Below are 5,958 nucleotides of genomic sequence, written 5' to 3' on the forward strand. Positions count from 1 at the left end.
CCATTGAAGGGTTCTCAGGATCATAAGCTTCTTCTTCAGATGAAGCATCCTTAGTACTGCTTGGTGCATTTTGCATTCCAGACAGACTTTGAGAAATCAAATTGACTTGTTGAGTCAATATTTTATTCTGAGCCAGAATGGCATTCAGAGTATTAATCTCAAGAACGCCTTTCTTCTGATTTGTCCCATTGTTCACAGGATTCCTTTCAGAAGTGTACATGAATTGGTTATTTGCAACCATTTCAATCAGCTCTTGAGCTTCTGCAGGCGTCTTCTTTAAATGAAGAGATCCTCCAGCAGAGCTATCCAAAGACATCTTGGATAGTTCAGAGAGACCATCATAGAAAATACCTATGATGCTCCATTCAGAAAGCATGTCAGAAGGACATTTTCTGATTAATTGTTTGTATCTTTCCCAAGCTTCATAGAGGGATTCTCCATCCTTCTGTCTGAGGGTTTGGACTTCCACTCTAAGCTTACTCAATTTTTAAGGTGGAAAGAACTTTTCCAAGAAGGCATTGACTAGCTTTTCCCATGAGTCCAGGCTTTCTTTAGGTTGTGAGTCCAACCATGTCCTAGCTCTGTCTCTTACAGCAAAGAGGAATAGCATAAGTCTGTAGACCTCAGGGTCAACCCTATTAGTCTTGACAGTGTCACAGATTTGCAAGAACTCAGCCAAAAACTGATGAGGATCTTCCAATGGAAGTCCATGAAACTTGCAATTCTGTTGCATTAGAGAAACTAATTGAGGCTTAAGCTCAAAGTTGTTTGCTCCAATGGCAGGGATAGAGATGCTTCTCCCATAGAAGTCGGGAGTAGGTGCAGTAAAGTCACCCAGCACCTTCCTTGCATTATTGGCATTGTTGTTGTTTTCGGCTGCCATGTGTTCTTCTTCTTTGAAGATTTCTGTTAGGTCCTCTGCAGAGAGTTGTGCCTTAGCTTCTCTTAGATTTCGCTTCAAGGTCCTTTCAGGTTCAGGGTCAGCTTCAACAAGAATGCCTTTGTCTCTGCTCCTGCTCATATGAAAGAGAAGAGAACAAGAAAATATGGAATCCTCTATGTCACAGTATAGAGATTCCTTGAGGTGTCAGAAGAACAGAAAAATAGAAGAAAGAGGTAGAAGAATTCGAACTTAGTCAGATAGAGTTCGAATTGTGCATTGAAGAGGAGTGATACTCCATAAATAGAAGGATGTGAGAAGAGGGGAAGAGAATTTTCGAAAATTAAGTAAAAAGTTTTTAAAATCATTTTGAAAAATTGATTGATAATTTTCGAAAACTCAAAGTGGAAAAAGAATCAAGTGAGTTTTGAAAAAGATTTTGAAATTAGAAGTCAAAAAGATTTGATTGAAAAACTATTTTGAAAAAGATGAGGTTAAGAAGATATGATTGGTTTTTAAAAAAAATATGTGATTGAGAAGATATGATTTGAAAACAATTTTTTTTAAAAAGATTTGATTTTAAAAATTAATGACTTGCCTAACAAGAAAAGATATGATTTAAACATTAAACCTTTCTCAACAGAAAAGGCAACATACTTGAAATGTTGAATCAAATCATTAATTGATAGCAAGTATCTTTGAAAAAAGAAAGAAATTGATTTTGAAAACATTTGATTGAAAAGATGTGATTTGAAAAAGATTTGATTTTGAAAAACTTTGAAAACTTGAAAAAAAAAATTGATTTGAAAACAAAATCCTCCCCCTTGTGCCATCCTGGCGTTAAACGCCCGGAATGGTGCACATTCTGGCGTTTAACGCCCAATGCACTACCTTTTTGGGCGTTAAACGCCCAACTAGGCACCCTGGCTGGCGTTTAAACGCCAGTCTGTCCTTCTTCACTGGGCGTTTTGAACGCCCAGCTTTTTCTGTGTAATTCCTCTGCTGCATGTTCTGAATCTTCAGTTCCCTGTACTATTGACTTGAAAATAGAACCAAGATCAAATAAACAATGCATTGCAAGACACCAAACTTAAAATTAGACACTAGACTCAAACAAGAAACATAAAATCTTTTTTGGTTTTTTATGATTTTGAAATTTTTTTTTTGTGTTTTTTCGAAAATTATATGGAAATAGAAAATAAAGGTTTCAGAATTCTTAATTTGGATTCCAGGAATCATTGCAATGCTAGTCTAAGACTCCGGTCCAGGAATTAGACATGGCTTCACAGCCAGCCAAGCTTTCAAAGAAAGCTTCGGTCCAAAACACTAGACATGGCCAATGGCCAGCCAAGCCTTAGCAGATCATTGCCCCAATAGCCAGATTGATAGAGATCAACAAGCTCTTGTGATGATCAGTTGAAACCTCGGTCCAATAAGATTAGACATGGCTTCTCAGCCAGCCAGACTTCAACAGATCATCATGAAACACTAGAATTCATTCTTAAGAACTCTGAAGAAAAATACCTAATCTAAGCAACAAGATGAACCGTCAGTTGTCCATACACAAAACAATCCCCGGCAACGGCGCCAAAAACTTGGTAGCGCGAAATTGTGATCAATACTTTTCACATCTCAATTAATCCCCGGTAATGAATCCAAAAACTTGGTGTTCAATACCATGGCATAAACACAACTTCGCACAACTAACCAGCAAGTGCACTGGGTCGTCCAAGTAATAAACCTTACGCGAGTAAGGGTCGATCCCACGGAGATTGTTGGTATGAAGCAAGCTATGGTCATCTTGTAAATCTTAGTCAGGCAAACTCAAATGGGTATGGTGATAAACGCATAAAACATAAAGATAAAGATAGAGATACTTATATAATTCATTGGTAGGAATTTCAGATAAGCGTATGAAGATGCCTTCCCTTCCGTCTCTCTGCTTTCCTACTGTCTTCATCCAATCCTTCTTACTCCTTTCCATGGCAAGCTTATGCAAGGGTTTCACCGTTGCCAGTGGCTACCTCCCATCCTCTCAGTGGAAATGTTCAACGCACCCTGTCATGGCACGGCTATCCATCTGTCGGTTCTCGATCAGGCCGGAATAGAATCCAGTGATTCTTTTGCGTCTGTCACTAACGCCCCGCCCTCAGGAGTTTGAAGCACGTCACAGTCATTCAATCATTGAATCCTACTCAGAATACCACAGACAAGGTTAGACCTTCCGGATTCTCTTGAATGCCGCCATCAGTTCTTGCCTATACCACGAAGACTCTGATCTCACGGAATGGCTGGCTCGGTTGTCAGGCGAGCACTCGTTTGTCAGGCGATCAACCATGCATCGTGCAATCAGGAATCCAAGAGATATTCACCCAATCGAAGGTAGAACGGAGGTGGTTGTCAGTCACACGTTCATAGGTGAGAATGATGATGAGTGTCACGGATCATCACATTCATCAAGTTGAAGAACAAGTGATATCTTAGAACAAGAACAAGTGGAATTGAATAGAAGAACAATAGTAATTGCATTAATACTCGAGGTACAGCAGAGCTCCACACCTTAATCTATGGTGTGTAGAAACTCCACCGTTGAAAATACATAAGAACAAAAGTGATCATTGGTTTCGGCCCCAGAGAGGGAACCAGAAGAACCAAGATGAAAATACAATAGTAAAAGGTCCTATATATAGAGAACTAGTAGCCTAGGGTGTACAGAGATGAGTAAATGACATAAAAATCCACTTCCGGGCCCACTTGGTGTGTGCTTGGGCTGAGCAATGAAGCATTTTCGTGTAGAGACTCTTCTTGGAGTTAAACGCCAGCTTTTATGCCAGTTTGGGCGTTTAACTCCCATTTTGGTGCCAGTTCCGGCGTTTAACGCTGGGAATTCTGAGGGTGATTTTGAACGCCGGTTTGGGCCATCAAATCTTGAGCAAAGTATGGACTATCATATATTGCTGGAAAGCCCAGGATGTCTACTTTCCAACGCCGTTGAGAGCGCGCCAATTGGGCTTCTGTAGCTCCAGAAAATCCACTTTGAGTGCAGGGAGGTCAGAATCCAACAGCATCTGCAGTCCTTTTCAGTCTCTGAATCAGATTTTTGCTCAGGTCCCTCAATTTCAGCCAGAAAATACCTGAAATCACAGAAAAACACACAAACTCATAGTAAAGTCCAGAAAAGTGAATTTTAACTAAAAACTAATAAAAATATACTGAAAACTAACTAAATCCCACTAGAAACATACTAAAAACAATGCCAAAAAGCGTATAAATTATCCGCTCATCAGCATCAAGGGTTAGGAATCTGGTAGCCCAGTAGGCTTTATGCTCCAGTTCCACGGGCAGGTAACAGGCCTTCCCATACAGAAGCTGGTATAGAGAGGTCCCTATAGGAGTCTTGAATGCTGTTTTGTATGCCTATAGAGCATCGTCCAAGCTCTTTGCCCAATCCTTTCTACGGGCAATTAGTCCGTTCCAGGATTCTTTTTAGTTCATTATTAGAGACTTTAGATTTCCCATTGGTCTGTGGATGATATGGAGTTGCCACCTTGTGGCTAATTCCATATCGGACCATGGCAGTATAAAGCTGTTTATTGCAGAAATGAGTGCCTCCATCACTGATTAGTGCTCTAGGGACACCAAATCTGCTAAAGATATATTTCTGGAGAAACTTCACCGCTGTCTTAGTATCGTTAGTGGGTGTTGTAATTGCCTCCACCCATTTAGATACATGGTCTACTGCCACCAGAATGTAAGTGTTTGAGTATGATGGTGGGAAAGGCCCCATGAAGTCAATACCCCATACATCAAACAACTCAATCTCTAAGATCCCTTGTTGAGGCATGGCGTAACCATGAGGCAGATTACCAGCTCTCTGGCAACTGTCACAGTTATGTACAAACTTTCGGAAGTCTCTATAGAGAGTAGGCTAGTAGAAGCCACATTGGAGGACCTTGGTGGCTGTTCGCTCACCTCTAAAATGTCCTCCTCTCTAGGCAAGCACCTACGGATTAGTCCATCTGCGCATCTCTTATGGTTCATCCCACAAGTAATACTTCGCATCAGAAACTAGTTTTTTCTTTTGCCGCCTGCTGAACTCCTTGGGAATGAATCTTGCAGCTTTATAGTTTGCAATGTCTGCAAACCATGGCACTTTCCGAATGGCAAAGAGTTGCTCATCCGGAAAGGTTTCAGAGATCTCAGTGAGGGAGAGAGACATCCCTTCTACTGGTTCTATCCGGGACAGGTGGTCTGCTACTTGATTCTCTGTCCCTTTTCTGTCTCTTATTTCTATATCAAACTCTTGCAGAAGCAACACCCATCTTATGAGCTTGGGTTTTGAAGCTTGCTTTGTGAGTAGATATTTAAGAGCAGCATGGTCACTGTACACAATCACTTTTGATCCTACTAGATAGAATCTAAACTTGTCAATGGCATAAACCACTGCAAGCAGCTCTTTTCTGTGGTTGCATAATTCTTCTGTGCGTCATTTAGAACACGGCTAGCATAGTAAATGACGTGCAGAAGCTTATTATGCCTCTGTCCTAATACTGTACCAATATCATGTTCACTGGCATCACACATTAAGTCAAATGGTAATGTCCAGTCTAGTGCAGATATGACAGGTGCTGTGACCAACATAGCTTTCAGAGTCTCAAAAGCTTTCAGACACTCTGTGTCAAAGATAAATGGCATGTCAGCAGCTAACAGGTTATTTAGGGGTTTTGCAATTTTTGAAAAATCCTTTATAAACCTCCTATAGAATCCTACATGTCCTAAAAAGCTTCTGATTGCCTTAACATTGGTAGGTGGTGGTAATTTTTCAATTACCTTTACCTTGGCTTGATCCACCTCTATCCCATTGTTCAAAATTTTGTGTCCACGAACAGTTTCTTTAGTTACCATAAAGTGACATTTCTCCCAGTTTAAAACTAGGTTGGTCTCCTGGCACCTTTTTATAACAAGTGCTAGATGGTCAAGACAGGAGCTGAATGAATCTCCAAATACTGAGAAGTCGTCCATGAAGACTTCTAGAAAATTTTCCACCATATCAGAGAAAATAGAAAGCATGCATCTTT

General features: G+C 40.4%; 1 non-coding gene across 1 annotated transcript; it reads left to right on the forward strand.

Annotated features, from left to right (window-relative positions):
- The first annotated feature begins 370 nt into the window (after nucleotides 1-370).
- Nucleotides 371-478, forward strand: LOC130984489 (small nucleolar RNA R71). Its single transcript, XR_009088425.1, has one exon. It is a non-coding gene; the product is annotated as a small nucleolar RNA R71 (small nucleolar RNA).
- Nucleotides 479-5,958: the final 5,480 nt, after the last annotated feature.

Source organism: Arachis stenosperma, chromosome 5 (assembly GCF_014773155.1).
Source record: "Arachis stenosperma cultivar V10309 chromosome 5, arast.V10309.gnm1.PFL2, whole genome shotgun sequence".
NCBI lineage: Eukaryota > Viridiplantae > Streptophyta > Magnoliopsida > Fabales > Fabaceae > Arachis > Arachis stenosperma.